We start from the raw sequence: 17827 nt of genomic DNA on the forward strand, positions 1-17827 counted from the left end.
TTTTTAAATCAATTTTAATTTCCCTAGAAAGACACAAGAACAAAAAGGGTCAAGGCCGATCAATCACTCTTCCGTCGACAGGTTTTAACTTTACAAAAGATGAATCCCTCTGGAAAGGAAGACAAACGAAACAGGAAACAGGAAAGAAATCTACCTAAAATAGAAGCAAAGCCCAGGGATTGTGACAATGCCAGCAGACATTAGAGGCTACCAGCTCACAGTCCCAAAAGGGAGACTCAACACTCAGGATAGGATTTGGCACTGTGGTCCAAAACTCAACGGGGCTGTCTGTCTACTTTGCCGAGCTTACTGGGCCATGGGAAGCGGCGTTGGATGAGACATATGAAGGGAAGGAGATTAGCTACATGGAGTTAGCATCTGAGGTTGAGCAGTTAGTCTGGAAAATAAACTTCTGCCCCATGAGTGCAGAGGATTTGTGGAAACTCAAACCACCAGACGTGACCTGGCTTTGCTACAGGCATCAAGAAAGTATCAACTGCAGAGAGAAAGAGAGTCTGCAAAGAGGAGATATTATCTGAGGCTTAAATTAGCAAATCAGTTATAAACACGGCAGATATTAGTATCGTTTTGTCATAAAATATAATTTGGTATTAATAATGTTCTTGTTGGTCTAAACACAGCGACATATGGCTTAAATGAGTCCTCTTCTAGTTTGTTTTGTAGCAGGAAATGTTTCTTCCTCTTTTATTCAATTTTTTAATTTAGATTATATATATCATAGCAAATATACAGGAACAGGGTGTACAGTTCTTTTATCAAATTAATTTTCTTATGAAGTATATTTCAAGTATGTTCTTGCTGTGAAGATGTTTAAACTTTTATTTGACAGTGTTTTGTGCAACTACGCAGACTTTTGAAGCTATAGTCTCAGCTTCGGTTTCTAATTCACATACCTCATTTCCATAATAAGGTGATTATACATTACAACTTGTATATTATATAAAATCTGAAATTTAGGAGCAACTTGAGACTTGTTTTTGAAACTTAATCGACGCAGGATTCTCAGCTCCAGCAGAAAATACATTTCAAAGCTTGTTTCTTCTTTATATTTCCATACTTGTGTTTTTCATCTATTTTTAGGCTACAAACAGACTAACCTTTCTGATTTTCTGCTCTGCCACAGATCTTACACGCTCACACAAATATAGCGATTGAGAGTTAGGAATAATTCACGGTTTCCTACCTTTTCAGAAGAGTTGAATAAGAAGCACACCTGCGGCAGTGGGTGTCCGGCAATTTCAGTCTATTTAGTTACATGAAAGGAAGATCTGCAGTTTTTCTTTTCCTCTCTTAGACGTACAAAGACACCTGCTTCAAGTCTGACTGTCGCAGTCAAGCAGCCCACTGCAGTAACCCAAAATGACTTCCTGTGTGGTGAATAACTGGCCTATAACCTGAGGTCTTCACTGCTGTTTTAGACAATCAAAGATTTGTGGAGGACTTTGTGTGTGCATCTGTGCTCTGATTTCACATCTTGGTGTAGAAAGTTTTCAGGTCACAGTGTGCAAGAAACACCTTTTAAAAACGGTTTCCTTACAACCAGTGTCTGCATCGACGTCATGATATATGAATAGTAAGTGAGGACACAACTAGCAGCTTCACCCTCAATGTTTCCTGTTTTCTTTTGTGATGCACTGCTGACAACTCGCCTTTTGATAGTGTGTGACCAGCGACTGCAGTGCAGAAATTAAATGTGCAAAATTAGTTTGCTTTTTTCAGACTCACAGGAAATGTCATCTTCCTCTTTTAAAGCTACTATACTATGTGTGACATCCAGGTCTGAAACATAAGTTGAGTAAATTAGGGTCAAATGAATCTGCCAGCGCTGCAGGTATTTCTTCTCATTCGAGCTGGAACATGGTGACATTTCAACATGTGCTCTGCCAAGTGCAAAAGTCAGCAGGGTGACATTTACTCGTTTCATTAGATCATCATCTGGCTTCATTTTTATATCAAACAAGAGGGCGAACTGAAATTCCAATTTGTGAGAATATTTTACTCAAGCTTAACTGTTCAAAGTGATATTTTACTTGAATGTAACACTTTAATTTTATAGCGTTTACACTTAATTAGTATGATTGTTTTATGATGTGCATAAACCAAAATTCACAAAAGGGAGAAAATGAGAGGCATCAAACTCAAACTATTAAAAGTTACAGTATGAGGCACAAAAATCTGCTGAATCATGTTGAGAATATTTTCATTGTCGGCCATGAAGCTGGGTTTTATTGGCCCGTGAAAAGGGCGCACTGACAGTAGTTAGAGATAGAGGGATGAGCCAGATTCAGAAAGCCCAAGAAATTATATAGGTGTTGTTCTACCTAAAACCTCATTCTCTCACCTTCAAAAACTGTGACCTCAAACAGAATATCAACTGCTCACCACAGTTATTTAATATTATGTGATAAGCTTCATGGGAAAGGAAATGATTTGGTGTCATTCAGGCCAACAACAGTAGGTTGTTACTACTTGCAACAGTTACAACAGTAGTCCAACTCAGTAGCAGCAGGTGAGCAAACTGTTAATCACAATCAGCGCCCACATGGCAGACATCAAAGCTACTATACATCTTCAATTCTTCAAATCAAAATGACCACCACCACACTTATTAGAGGGCCTGAATTTAGCGATTGAGACCATGACATGTTGGTAAAAGTGACTTAATATTTCTGGAGAGAAGTTGAGAATTTTTAATGGGAGTCAGTTGGAGCATCTAGCGGTCGTCAGTGGCTTTGCACTTTAAGGCACTGCAGTGGCTTCGGCCTCAAGCTGTGGTAGTTTCCGCTTAGGAACAGCAAAGAACTGCAGCTGTTGATGAGTTTTGAGGTCAGTCAGAGCTGTCACACAAACACAAACACAAACACAGCGCAGACACAACACACCCACAGCTGTGGAGTACCTTGCTAGCTAGCTTAAAGCTAACATCTGAACAGTTGGTATATCGGCTATCTGAGGGGGGGGGGGGGGGGGGGGGGGGGGGGGGGATTACACAAATAGTCCAGATCTCAACTAACTTAAGGCAAAAATTTGCTTTGTACTTTCTCTGCATACATCTTAAAAAATGAGATACTTAAGTTTCAGCTAAATCTATCATCGCAACACTTTCACAACACTGAAACTGTCTGTGCTAAATCTTGCACAACTATAGATTGGTTACAAAGTTTTCATGCTTTCATGCAAAATTGACAAAAACACAAAAGTTTAGAACGATTCCTCTGTGATCAGCATGTAAACTGTAGAAGTGACTCGCTCTCATTTTAAACAGAGCAGCACTATGACAGAGTATCTTCCTGTCTGCAGCGGGTTGGAGGCCTGGCCTGATGCAGCTGAGCACAGGCGCACAAGGTCAGCCTCTCTCCTGTGGTTTCTTCTGCAATGGTATAGCCTGACTTCCTGTGAAAGATTACCATCTAGCCTCTCATATTCTCACTGATGCTTATCTTTTGAGCCGCAAACGCCAACTCCCCCCAACATCTCTACACCTTCGTCCCCAGCGACGGCCCCATCGGCCTGTCAATCTGGCAGCTCATCCTGTGTCCTCAACCCCTGCCCCCCTTTGTCCTCCCCCCAGCAGCCAAAAAATGAGCCATCCTCCCCTCCTCTGTCCTGGACCTGTCACTAAGAAATAAGATCCAGAGTCCCAGCCTGGGGGGTGAGGAACGCAGAGGTTGAATGAGTGAGGTCTGTGCATGTGTATGGGACCAAAATTTGAGGATTTTTGTAGGTTAACTAGATCCATCAAGCATTTACTAGAGCCTCACTGAAGTCGTTGAAGATGTTGAATTCCCAGCTCTACAGGAAGGATGCATGTGATTGCAATCATAAACCACATCAAGTAGAAGATTACCAAGTGAGCAGCTGCACAGGCAGTCAGTATCAGACGGCCACCTGTACACAGAAGGTGAAAGTAAATGTGGGCTACTATATCCCACAAAAGAAAGTACCTAAGCTGTCTAAACTGATGACTAGTCAGTTATAGTTGATTCTGTTTTGTGTCAACACCACCACGTAGGTAGAAGCTACATCTCAAACTCTGAAGGAACAGGTCATTTCTCTGTTCACCACTATTGTCCGGATTGAAATATGTCAACAACTATTAAATTGTCTACAGCCGTGCTAGTGGCTCTGTGAGGCTGTACTTAAGCACAGCAGTGCTTTGAGATATATTGATGTGATAGCGTGCTAGCAGGTATATTGATTTGCATCTTCACCATCTTAGTTTAGCAGGTTAGCATGCTAACATTTGATAATTTGCACTAAACACAGAGCCAGATGAAAAGTCAGGGGGTCACCAAAGTATCATTGTAAACTGAACTGAATTGTATTTGGGTTTAAAACTGTTGGTCAGACAAACTAGCAAACTGAAGATGTCACCTTGGGGAATTCTGACGGGCATTTATTGACTTTTTTTTTGACATTTTGTAGACAAACGGTTAATTGATTAAATGACAAATAACCAGAAGATTAATCAGTCATGAAAATAATCATTAGTTGCAGCCCTAATCTTAAAAATTATTACCAAAACTCTAGCTGCCCCTCGTCTGATACACAAACCTAAAAATAGTCAACACAGGTGAAACTAGTCTGTCTTATATTGGCTTAGTAACAGAACTTACAGTCCAGGTGCTTTATTCATTGAATACTTGGTCACAGGCAAGCCCAGCAGTTGTCTTTTCCAATCTACAGTATGTAAGAGAAGGATGAGATAGTGTCATACAGCCAGATAGATAAGATCTGAGAGAGGGAGAGGGCAGGCAGTCTGGCCAGTCTGGCTATCTCTCTGATGAGAGTGTGATTCAGCAGCGTGAATAATTAAAGCTGGGAGCAGTGATAGGAATCTGTAGACGCCGGGGTCGGATAATACTGGACGGATATCAGGGGCCTTGGGTGCGGGGAGGCGGCGGCTGGGACGACATTAGTCACTCTTCCCGTGCCCCGGGCAGCCGTCAGGGCACCGCGCTGAAGGTCAGGAGATGATGGATGGACAGAGACCGGCAGTGGCTTACAGCTGAAGTTGACTAGAAAACTAATGTCCTGTACATGAAATATTAGCCTCATGGAGGAAGATACCTGATCTGATACTGCAGCAATGTGTCATGGCTTTGTGAACTTTGTGAAAAGCTGTAGTCCATCAGCTTGAAATGAAGTTTTTGACAGGAAGAGGTGGGAATAAAGAGAAAAGAAGCATATAGGTAATGTGTTGCCACATCAGAACATTTTCAGATCGTCAAGAATTTCCAAAATGACTCATTTGCCATTTGACTAATTATTCAGGATAATTACACCGTAAAGGGTGAGGATGAGCTGATAACTTATTCTCTTGCATTACCGGCTCTGTGTTTGTACGATGCACTTGTCAAACGTTTTAAGCTTTTTAAGCCCTTAGACTGTCATTATTCTCTGAACCAAAAGTCTTTCATGTTAGCAAACTAGAAACTTTTACCAAGAAACTAAGACAACCGTGAGTGTGAACTTTTGGAGGAGGAAGGGAGGAGGTTTGAATCCTCTACGCTCAGCCACAACTGCCTACTCACTGACTGTTTTATTAATACGTGGATAAAAACAAAATTTTAATATTGTTTGTCTTGCAAACAATGGTGGTCCAAATATAGATTGTGGGTAGACGTTACAGCGTGCACAAGTTGTACTGAAACAAGCCTCCGTATGAACCTAACCACAGCAGAGCATCCCCCTCCTCCTCCTCCTCGAACATTTCTGTGATTGTACTGTAGTTCTCTCTCTTTCAGATCTCTCCACACACTGTTCCATTCATTATAATGGTTGCAGCACGCCAGCAGAGCCTCCATGACAGCAAGGAGCCCCATATTCAGGTCAACTCTCAGCCAGAACGATTCCTTGATTATTCCTTATTTATCCCAGTCATTCCTCCTGCTGTGGTGTGGAGTCTCTGGAAGATGTGTGTCTGAGTGAGAGGAGCCAGGGCTAATGAGCTGAGAGCTAGCCTGCTGATTGTTAGCAGGCTAGGGGCTGTGCTTCACCCCTCTCAGAAGGCACATTCAAATCATCAGCATCCCAGCATCCTGGTCAGGATGATGTGAGCTAGTCATGCTAATGTGAAGGTGTTTACTGTTTTGTTTATGTTGATATAAACACCCAAAGTGCATCCGACGTAGGGCCATTAAAGGATAAAGTTGGCCATTTTCTATGTTTTTCTTACTGTCAACAAATTTTATGTGAACCATAAAAACCAACAATGAAGTCAACCTATTTACAAGTATTGTGTGTTTATCCAAAGCCTGATATATTTTATCCCTCTTTGTTCTTTGTGCTACGTTGTAAATTTCTTGAAGAACTTCAGTACAAAGTCAAGAGGTTGCGATATGTAGCACAACAAGCTAACGAAACACTGTAAACGGAAACATGTTCCCATGCACGCACTGTGGTGACTGCCTTACATGGAACTACTCTCCAGAGACTGAAAATGTGATCACTGTTATTATCTTTGGAGCCTTTTCTAAACAACATGATGGTGCAACGGTGTGGGCTCATTGACGTGTTTTTAATAGTGTTTGGACAGCAATGGAGGTCTACTGCACAGAGGAAAGGAATGTGATATATCAGGCTTTGGATACACACACAATACTTGTTTCCGCACATTAGATTTGTTGAAAATAAGAAAAATATAGAAAACTGCCAGCAAAATCCATTAAAGACTCACACATACTGAAGATGTGATTCAAAATTTTAAGAGTAGTATTATCCGACCCTGGCGTCTCTTTTAAGGCATTCAGGTGAAGGTGTTTTCTATTTTTTTAATAGTAAGACATGTTTATGATCATGCAGTGTTTTTTAATATTGTTCATTGTTTTGAAATCAATTGTAAGGTCATAAGTCCCCACCAACAGCTTGTCAAACACTGTTTCGACCTTCAGATTTTTTCTTCTAAGCCTTCATCTAAACTCGGCTACTTTGTGTAAAGTTCAAACCAGAATCACATTTCTGATGCAGCCTTAATAACTTTTGACATTCAAGGTTGCTGTGTGTAGGAATGTTATCTTCACACAACAAATAAAGTAATCTTGCATTGTCTTACATCTGGCAGGTTTCAAGGAAATTCTGTGAAATGTTGTGAAATTGCTGTCTTGTCTTGTGAAATAAGATATTATACTCATCATACTTCATGAACCGTTAAACTGGTTGTAAGCTGTCAGTAAGAATCAACAGTATTCGTTGCTGTTTTAAAGATGTTTCGTCGTCTAAAATAGATAAAGATCAAAACACAAATATACACCACCACCACAAGTTCAAGAACATCATGATATAATTTCCTTTCTATATTAAAAATGCATCTCTGCTGCAAGAAAAATCAAACTGATTAGAAATACTTTTTTTTTTCTTTTTCCAAGAACTGTACCTCATGCATTCATTTCCTATTAATGTGGTCTACAAACAGGCGTAAACTTCTCATTTAAGCTCCTTCTGCCTGTGGTAAGAAAACACTGATACTATCAGCATGTGTGTTTTCTGTTTGTGTTCTGTTTCCTTTATAACAGCTAGGTAGCACTGAGGACACTGATGCCTGTCCTCTGTATAAATGTGCAAGGATAACATACATAATGCATAGAGAGTATATTTAAGGCCGACAAAAGTATCTTTCATCTCAATATGTTAAAATTTGCTAGCTGTATGTCCACCAAAAAAGATCAACAAAGTAGTCAGTATTTCCTCACCAGAATGTTATTCATGGCAGTGTGGAGAAATAAATTTTATGGATCTCAGCATGTCTGGAACGCTAGCTACGGCCCTGATCCTTCAGCTGTTGTATAGAGATAGAATAAAGTAATAGGATATAAACATTTCATTTTGACTGGACTATATAAGGTCTGCCATGTTAAAAAATGTATTCAGCAGGTGTGTTGATACTCTGTTTTAACCAATAATCACAAACAGAACACAATGACAAACTTAAAGTGCCCTTTCAGTTTGAGCTTTACTGTGCAGAATGATGCAGCGTTTGACACCGGAGGGCTGTTTTCACGTTCATGCTGAAGGGGGAAAGTTTCTCTCTGAGTTTGACACGTGTACTAACGAGCATGATTTGTGACATCACAACCAGTTTGGAGCCAATTGTAGTGCACGTTCGCTGACAATAGACTTTTCAGTGAAGAAGAAGACGTCTGTGTCTTGTCGTTAAAACTTTTGGGAATGAAATATATTCGCTTGTGGAAACATCACAGACAAATATTTATTAAAACATGTCTGGAGGGTTTCTTTTAATAATATTAAACATAACAGGATGTTAAAAAAAAGTCAATAAACTAAAATGAAATCCATTACTACATATAGTATTATGTAAAATGTAGGCACATAATGTATGAGTCAAAATGAGTTAAAACTTCAGGAAACTTTGCAGAAACTAGAGCGGTCACATTACTTTTACCCACTGGTCCAATTACATTAATGAGCTGAAGGTGTAAAACTCGGTGGACTGTTCTCTGGACTTTTAAAGAAGCTACTCATATATTGTATGCATGCAGGTACACGCACACACACTCTATACTGTACTGAGAGGGAGCAAGGCGTCTCTTTAGCAATTCCAAATGAGCAACTGTGGGACCAGGAATAATGGATGAGCAGCGGCATGGTCAAGTCTAATTACCGCAACCTCTAGACCATTGAATCCTGGTCCTCACTTTCCTGGCCACCTCTGGTCCGGTCACATGTGTAATAGCCTGTTGGGAGAGCAGACATCAGTCTCTGTGCCGCTGCAGTTCAGCGGGCTCACAGTTCAGGTCCTCGCCCCGGCTGCAGCCTCCAGTAAATGTGGCTCTACATCACCCCGGACACAATCCATCCCCATTAACTTCAAGCAGGAGGAGCCTATTTCATCCTCATTGCCTACAGTGTCTGAGTCAGACAGCCGCTCCATTCATATAATCCACAGATCTGAAATGTGTTATGCCCTGCTCATGAGGTTGAAGTGGTTTAAAGGACACGACGGGGCAGAGATTGGAAGTTAATTGACTGTGCGATGACTGTAATGATTTGATCCCGGCCAGAGAGTGAAAACCATCATGAGCTCCTCAGCAGACCGTGAAGTCCACAGCTGCAATTAGGGAATAACATTTATCAGTCCTGCTAACAGTTAATGTGCCGTCCATACTAACGATGTATGACAACATACCAAGGACCGTCACATTACAATTTTTCGGTTGCTTGTAATATTAAGTAAGTAATTAAGCATGCAGTAATAATGTTAAGTGCATCTTACTATAGTAACAACAAATGACTTAAATGTTTAATGTATTGTAAATTACTACAGATGTTTTAAAATCTTCACATGCAGGTTATGGTTGATGCTGAGGCTTTTTCAAACCTTATCTTACTTTTAAAAGAACATATTTTGGGGAGGATTTTTCCCTTCAGAAGACTAGAGAGGTGACAGGAATACAAAGTCAGTGAAGTCATGAACCTTCAGGCTAGTAGGTCACATGAGTTATTAACTTTAAAGGTCCAAGTCTAGCACAGTAAAGCAGAACTTTAAACACTCTTTACGAATTGAATGACATCATGCTCTGACCTTTTAAATACCTTTTAAATTTGTAATTGTTTTCTGTAATGTTGGACTAAATTGTTCATTAATTATGTTAATTATGTGCCTGAATTGTGATTGTTTGTCTAATGCTTTTATAGTATTTGTTGTAGTATACTCTTGAAAAGAAGATGGTAACGTCAATGAGACAAGGCTGGGAGAAAAGGCTGTTATTATTTATTTCTCTTATTGTCAAGAAATCCCATGACAAGACCAAAATCAACAATGTGTCAGCACATTTCTCAATACTTTCTGACTTCCTCACCCCGTCTGTAACTCTCAGGCCTGATGATGTAAATGTTTAAAGACAAGTCACAAGTATATAGATTAATTTTAATAGTGGGGATGTGGATTCTGTAGATTTTGGGATTGAAATAAACAACAGTTTTCATCGTAATGAATGATGTCACCCAGTGAAACAGTGTGGCTCGCTGATGTGTTTTTAATTGTGGGACGATGGAGGTCTATGGCACAGAGGAATAAGCTTTGGTTACACAGTTAATACTTGTTAGTATGATCAATTAATTGTTGGCTTTGATCTATTCATGCTATTTGTTGACAATAAAAAATATAGACTATCACCAGATCTATCCTTTAAATTAAGAATTAACTCAGCAACTAATAGAGTCTCCTCTTAAGGCATTAAATCAAATTATTATTTACAGATTATTTGTCTCTGAGCAACTGACAGCGACATCCTTTTCCTGTGGCATTTTGTTCATATTCAATTTGGTTCAAACACAAAAGCGTTTTCATACAGATACAGCGACTGCATGAAAGGAGCTGTATTTAATTTTCTGAGCAGCGGTTTTCTTACGTGGTGCGGTGGAGGTTGATGCTATGATCAAATATGCACTAATCCTGTCTGTTTATATTTCTTCATGCTTTTCATGGTACATTTTGTAAGATTGTTTGTGGGTGGCAGAAGAAGCCTCAGAGGAAATTATGACACCATGCTTACTATAGATGTTCAAAATATCTCACAAATTTTTACCATGAAACCTGAATGTGAGTGTCTGACTTAGGGATCAGTATGTTATTTTCTACTTAAACCACTTATGTTATGTTTTATGGTAATACTGTTGGTGTTATGGCACAGGAAGATCAACTCCCCTCATACAGTAAATGAGATGGTTTCTTTTTTGCAGTCACCACTTGGTGGTGCCAGTAATCACATATCGTTCATTTCCTTGGTTTACTGAGTAAATGTACTCAGCAACATTTTATTATTATATTTTAAGGTGGAATTATCTAATTCAACTGTTATATAGAAGGTAGTTTGGGAAATATACCGTAAGGATGAATGAAGAATGACTGTTACCTCTTAAAAACTAAATGTAGAGCTGTAAAAATCACACATACAGTAAAGAGTATCATGTGAACGGTTAAAGTACTCTAAGTTGTAGGTTTTATTGCTATCATTGTAGTCTCGGCATTTTAAGAAAGCAATGATGGTCCCCAGGTGGTCAGTACCAAACAATAAAACGTTTTATTAAAGCAGTTTGGTCAACAGACTTTGTGTAAATTGTCTTTGAAATGGAGCAACTGTGAGATTCTTTGAGACCATCTTTGAACTTGTCTGCTGTGACCAGATGAGGCTTCCCCTCCCCTGAGAAACACACACACACACACACACACACACACACACACACACACATAGAGACATAGAGACACACATGTAGACAAAAAAGAAGGCTGGCCTCAAAGATGGAGAGAGAATTTGTCAACTTTGAAGCAGGTACGGCATTTCAGGTCTAGTGCTTCTAAATTGGAAAGGTTGCAGTGTTACAGTTATTTTGTTCAGCGAAGCCCCTTGTGGTACAATTTAACCACTCAAAGCTGAGGATGGAAAAAAGCCTTGACTGACCTGTCGGATTTTATTATCAGGTCACCAACCACAACTCTTAATTCAAACAGTCGCTCTGAGCATTTTCACTATGAAAGGAGTCGGTGCATGTTTTTTTCTTTCTTATCTCATCTTGGTGATTTAAGCTATGACATCTTGTGGCTACATGAGGTAAAGTGGCTTATCAGTGCAGCTATGCAGAAGAGCAAGAGGTACAGTATCCTAAAATACTTTTGTCAGTCAGTTGTCATTTTAGTTCGTTGTATTTGCAGGTTATGCAAAATATTTGACTGAAAACAGAGATATACTGTATATCAAACTTAACAACTACAACAAGATATCTTCTGGTAACACATAAAAAACCAAAAGAAAAAGAACATTAACTGTATAACATGATATATACTTGTTCTTTCAAATAACATATGTGCCAAATTTCAAATAAATTGCGCATTGTTTGCAAAGTTAACTCTACTTCCCCATCTAACTGACATCAGATTGTTCCTGAATACCCACAAATGGCTGTCCGTTCTGTAGTCTTTGTTGCTAAGGTTGTTGCTAAGGCTGTTCTACAGGTTGTTCAAGTTGTCCACTCGCATATTTTGGATTGGATTTGGGCTTGAACATCTATAGGTGTATTTGAGAAGTTGGCATTTTGTGTAAAGAACGAGAAAAAGTTAAATCCTGGCACTATTGTTTGTTTATGTAGCCTCTGGAACCACCTGAAGTTTACTGAGATGCAGCTTCCAATCATCCTGTGGGAACCATGAATCTATATTATTCAGTCTATACAAAATGTTCTGGCGATCCATTCAATAGTTATTGAGATATTTCAGTCTGGTCCAAAGTGGTGAACCGATAGACTGACCAAAATTGCTACGGCAGTGGTAAAAGCAACAGAGGAAGAATCCTTCTTCTAGTATGGACGAAGGTACCATAGATGTTTTATGTACTGTACAGAGTAGACAGAAATATCAGCAGTAAAATTACACAAATATTGCATAGTTCCCAGTAAAGAGCAGAGGATAACCAAGTAACACATTGAACAAATCTGCTTTTAAAAATGTAAAGTCTTAACAATAATATAAATTGGATATTTTGTGTATTTGACTGTTGTGTGTAGAAATACTCAAATGAAACTGATGTATCCGTGTCTTTGACGCATCTGAATATAGGAAGTAACTCCTACAATTTGAGAAACATTAAGTTCCTGCATCTTACATCTCTCTTGGATTAATACTTAATGAGTTTCCAAACTGATCCTCTGGGACTGAGGGAAAAGTGCAGCAACAGTGCAGCAATCATATAAAGAACATTGGCAGTGCTACAATGGCTTCTTCTGCACATGACAAGCTGAAGAAGAAGAGTTTTTGAAGCTGTCAGTATGGAGAAGTTTTCCATGCAGAATCCTGTCCTACATATCCCCAACAGCTCTGAGCAAGGCCATGAAATTATTACATCAAACTGAGACATCAATGCGCTCTTATTCTTATTTCTGCTTGTATTTGAGGGAAGAAACTTAAAGAAATACTTCATCATTTCGGGAAATATGCCTTTTAGCTGTCTTGCAGAGAATGAAATAAGAAGATTAATACCAGTCTTGTAAAGTTAATATCAAAGGATATGGCTGGTGATTTTCTATATTTTTCTTGTCAACGAATCTCATGTTCAGAGCCAAACCAACAATGAACTCATCCTATTTACAAGTATTGTGTGTGTATCCAAAGCCTTATTTCTCTGTGCCATAGACCTCTATTGTCCAAAAGCAATTGAAAACACATCACTGAGTCACACTGTTGCACAGAACTTCAGTATAAAGTCAAGTGGTTCTGATATGAAGCACAACAAGCTAGCAAAGCTCTGTTAACAGAACTCTGTTCCCGCACATTTGCAGTGGCGTCTGCGTTACAAAGAACTACTCTCCGGAGAAAAATTGAATGCTGTTTTTAGTCTTTGGAGCCGTCTCTAAACAAACTACCTTGACCATAATCTTTGTGGTGAAGGAACATGTCACCCAGCGTAGCAGTGTGACTCACTGAGTCATACCACAATAGTTTTTGGTTTAAGCTACAGGCAGCAGCTTTAGCTTACCATAAAGACTGAAAACAGGGGAAACAGCTAGCCTCTGTTCAACGATTTAAAAGGCAGCTTAACAACACCTTTAGACCTCAGTAACCATTATGCTATATCTTGTTTGTTTAATTTGTACAAAAATGGAGGTGTAATTGAGCAGCTGTTTTCCCCCGTTTCCATTCTTTATGCTAAGCTATGCTAAACATCTCCTGTGTGTAGCTTCATATTTCATGTACAGACATGAGATTGGTGTCCATCTTCTCATTTAAGTCTCTGCAAGTAATCAAATGAGCAAATTTCCCAAAATGTCATGCTATGGCTTTAATGCCTCAATAATATCTCATGTAATGTACAAAAACATGCAGCTGGCTGTATGTACTGTACATACAAATAAAGGTGGAGCATTGCCAGGTGTAAACCCAAACCTGTCCTGCCTTCACTCTCACTGTGAGGCCTCACACATTCTCAGGGTCAAAGGGGAAATATTTTCCTCTAAGCTATGCGGGCTAACAGGAACGTGTACAGTTTGACAGCATGCAGCTACAGTTGTGATGTTTCCCTCCAAACAGGAGAGTGCTGTAGGGGTGAGTGTAAGAAACTGTGGAGCACAGCTCAGAAAGAAAGAAACCAGCTCTGCGTCTGCCCTCCTAATCCCTCCACCCTTCTCTTTTCATCTCTCTCCATCACCGGAATTCCAAATGGGTATGAATGTTTTTCTGCCCGCTTTCCTCAAAGCTGCGTATTAACAATTGCATCGCACTGCAAATGGCATCTCCAAGGTAGGGGCCGACCTTCATTCCTCTGCAGAGGGCACGCCAGTAAATCCATTTCTCTAGAGATGCGGTTCACTGAATAACAAATCACAGGGGCAGACGTGGCTCTCTCTCCTGTTAAAGAAGCCTATTGCTAGAAACTTCCTTCACAGGGTGTAACACCAGGGGTTTATTATGAAGAGAAGGGAGTGGACAAACAGAGAATGTGTTGCCATAGGGAACAGAGGAAACTATACCACCAAACATGTAAAACCTACTCACTATTTCCCTTCACTCCTCTTTCTCACATTTCTCTGCTGATAATAGTCTTGGTAAATTACACATATTACCATGTGAAAAGAGTAATGAAGCCTTGTAAATAAATAAATGTGCTGTTCTTGCTTCTCCCTGGTGCTCACACATCCATGACACACAATGATATTGAGGACGCCCTCTGCATCATCAGGAAAAAAAAGCACAACCCCATTTTGCACTGATATCTCACAGCGTCTGCACATATTCCTGTATCTCATTTCCGATGTTGCTCTCCTTGAACCAAATCAACTCTACGGAATATCAGCCACCTGTCAAAATCTGTTAAGGTGGCTCACATTTCATGAAACACCTTATCTTGCCTCATGACCACATATTTACACCCTGCAAACAAAATGGCTCCAGCACTGTCGTCGCTGATAAGGGCCTTTAGTGGTGGAACAAGGTGACAGCAGCCAGATTACAAGTTGGTGATTTACCTTATTCATTCCCGTGACCTAGAAAAGAAGACCAATTTCAGTATAAGCTGCGGTTCCACTGCAGACAGACTTGATTCACTGTCTGTGGTGTTTTATTGAATCTTCCTCCTCAGAATTGTTCAAGCAACTTTCGTTCGATTTGAGAAAAGATTAGCTTGCAGATTGAAGGAGATAAGATTCACAGCATTCCCGGAGACCAATTTTTGAAACATTACAGCTGTGTGGTGATGTGAATTGGATCTAATTTCTGCTTTGTTGACATCTAGAGAAACTATGTTTACGTAAAAAGAAAGTCCAGTATTTTCAACCAGGGTCTAATTCTTATAATTGTCATTCTGACTAATAAGTCACGCTAAATTAGCATTCAATAGTGTAGAGCTTTGGGAACTGTGACTCTGGACAAAGTAACTTATATCACGTCAAGCAGCTTGAGCCTGCTTAAGCTTTCCAAATAAACATCAGCTTTACAGAAATCATTTCAAACGCTTGTAAACACAGAAATTAGCTCCCTGGATAAGCTATTGTAGCTAAGTCCATAGAGATTTACTTCTGGGGCAATTTGCCAGCTACCCAAACTAGCTGTCCATTCATCTGCAAACATGTTGTTGTTTTGTTTACATGCCTATGGCAGCCAATCTAGGCAACAATATTGTCTCTATAGACACAGACTGGATCTTTTTCTTGTTCTAATGACATACGGTAGTTTCTTTCATATAAGAAGTTAACGTGTCATGTTAAAGCAAGAAAAGTTTGTTTTAATTAGATCTGTTCATTTTTTTAACGTTTAACATAAGAAAAGTTGGAATTATATCATATCTAATAATGAGAAAAATAAAAAATAACATGAAACTATCTTGCTATAGCGTGAAAAGGATCTTGTAATAACATGAAAAGGATTGTGTTAAAACATGAAAGAAAGGCAGCAGTCCCCTGCCATACATACATATAGGTTGCTGATGATTTAACATGTGGGCTTGCTAGAGAAACCAGAGAAGATTTGTTTATATTATTGGTTTCTGATGAAATTTAAGAAAACTTCTGTTGTGAGATGGTGAGTGCAAAATTAGCATGACTCATAGTCAGAAAGGTCACAATTATGAGAATAGTTGGGAGGTGGAAAGAGCTGGTTCCATCCCATCCAATTCCAAATTTTTCTCAATATCCTGAATGTTACTTAACATTAGAAACAAGTGACTTTTTCCGAATAATGTAACAATCCTATAGGTTTATGTTATGGACACCAGTTTTAATTATTTCAATTTCGATTCTGAGAAATCAGGTTTTGTCTCTTGTCTTGTCTTTTGTCATTTTTTGTTTGTTACTTTTGGCATGATGGACAGGTCTAAAGACTGAAATACCCATTAGCCATAGCCACTATTGCTGCGGAGAATACGCCAGTCAGATTCACGAATCAGAGCGGTAGGGAATTCAAAACCTCCGTTGCATCTTGGGAGTTGTAGTTAACTTCTAACCTGAAGTTTTTATGTACACAGTCTTTGTGGCGCCAAAAATAACTCCTCCAACATCGCAACTCTATAAGACCCAGGTTGAAAAATACCAGAATTTCCCTTTATATAATAATGTACAGCAGCCTTTGCTGAGCCGATTAGCTGGCTACCTAGAATACCTTAAGACCTTGAAGCTTATTATCTTTAGATTATGAGACTTATGAGAAAGTAAAGATATTGATTCTCCTACCTTCTGTGTTCAGATGGCAAAAAAATATGTTCCCTCCACTGGTGACTTTCAGTGTGAAATCTAAAAAGTAAGGTCCTCTTCAGGAAAAAAGAGTAAACGAGTATTGATTTGAAGCCTGAGCACACATGGGACAAAAGGGTGCTAAGAGCCTTCAGAGTACATGTAGGATCACTCTTACTTCACTTCTCATCTCTCACACAAAGACGTAGCGTGCACAGTCTTGCAGGGATGCCCGCAGCAACAACCTGATAAGTGCATCATACACACACACTCCCATGCTAGAGGCCGGTTACACGTACGCACGGATGGGTGAGAATGGGCCTCGAATCGGCTTATTAAATAAGTGGAGGCCCTACATGGTGAAATGGAGCAGTGAGGAAGAGTTATATGCACTGCCTCCTCTGCAGTGTTGGTAGACCGCCAGCATCACCATAAGTAGTCAGTCAATAGGCTGACTCAACAGTGTGTGAAATTAAGAGGGAAATAGAAGTAGACAGACATTAAGCCTCTCTCTCACTTCCCTTCACCCTCTCAGACGCCAGACAGCGGCTAATGCACCCCCCAGAGCCCCCACACACTGCTATCACACACCAGCAGCAACACAGCTCCACTTCTTGTCATCTGCCCCTCAAAAAAAAAAAAAAAAAAAAACATGTTACGAGACACAAAAAGCTTCATGGACCTCTTCTGGCAGCATGAACGTAAATACAACACAGAGAAGAGTTCTCTGAATGCCTTTTTATGCAAGTTAGAGGTTTAATTTAACCTGCAGAGATGGAAGTGTAAACATCATTACATGCAGCCGCATGGCAGAGCGCTCAAATCTGCTTTCTGCAAGATGAGGTTTTGTTTGTCAGGTGTTTTCTTTTTTAAATATGTAAATGGTGAAGACAAACAGTTTGTGCCATGAAAAGAGTTTTTGACACCTGAAGAAGAAAACAAAAGCGCAAAAAAAAAAAAAGCAAAGAAATATCAAAGCAATACATAATATTAGAGTTAGAAATTCACATGGCTGAAATACCACTCCAATAAAACTAAGACATCTATTGTCAGATGTCCACTGGGAGGATGTTTAGAATAACTCTCAATCTTTTTTTTTTCTCTCACCTCCTTGATATGTTAATGTGGGTCTTGT

At 39.5% G+C, this 17827-nt stretch overlaps 1 protein-coding gene across 5 annotated transcripts in view; it reads right to left on the minus strand.

Moving 5' to 3' along the window:
• LOC121902126 (cytokine-dependent hematopoietic cell linker) overlaps window positions 1-16982 on the minus strand; it is a 28625-nt gene extending 11643 nt beyond the window's left edge. For 3 of the 5 annotated variants that reach the window (XM_042419344.1, XM_042419345.1, XM_042419346.1), the window contains exon 1: window positions 1205-1698. The gene's annotated coding sequence lies outside the window, so the exon portion shown is untranslated. Of the gene's footprint in view, window positions 1-1204; window positions 1699-4637; window positions 4658-16692 lie in introns of those variants that run through there. The other 2 variants (XM_042419347.1, XM_042419348.1) reach the window with 2 other exon arrangements.
• Between the last annotated feature and the right edge of the window lie 845 nt (window positions 16983-17827).

Source organism: Thunnus maccoyii, chromosome 8, assembly GCF_910596095.1.
Source record: "Thunnus maccoyii chromosome 8, fThuMac1.1, whole genome shotgun sequence".
NCBI lineage: Eukaryota > Metazoa > Chordata > Actinopteri > Scombriformes > Scombridae > Thunnus > Thunnus maccoyii.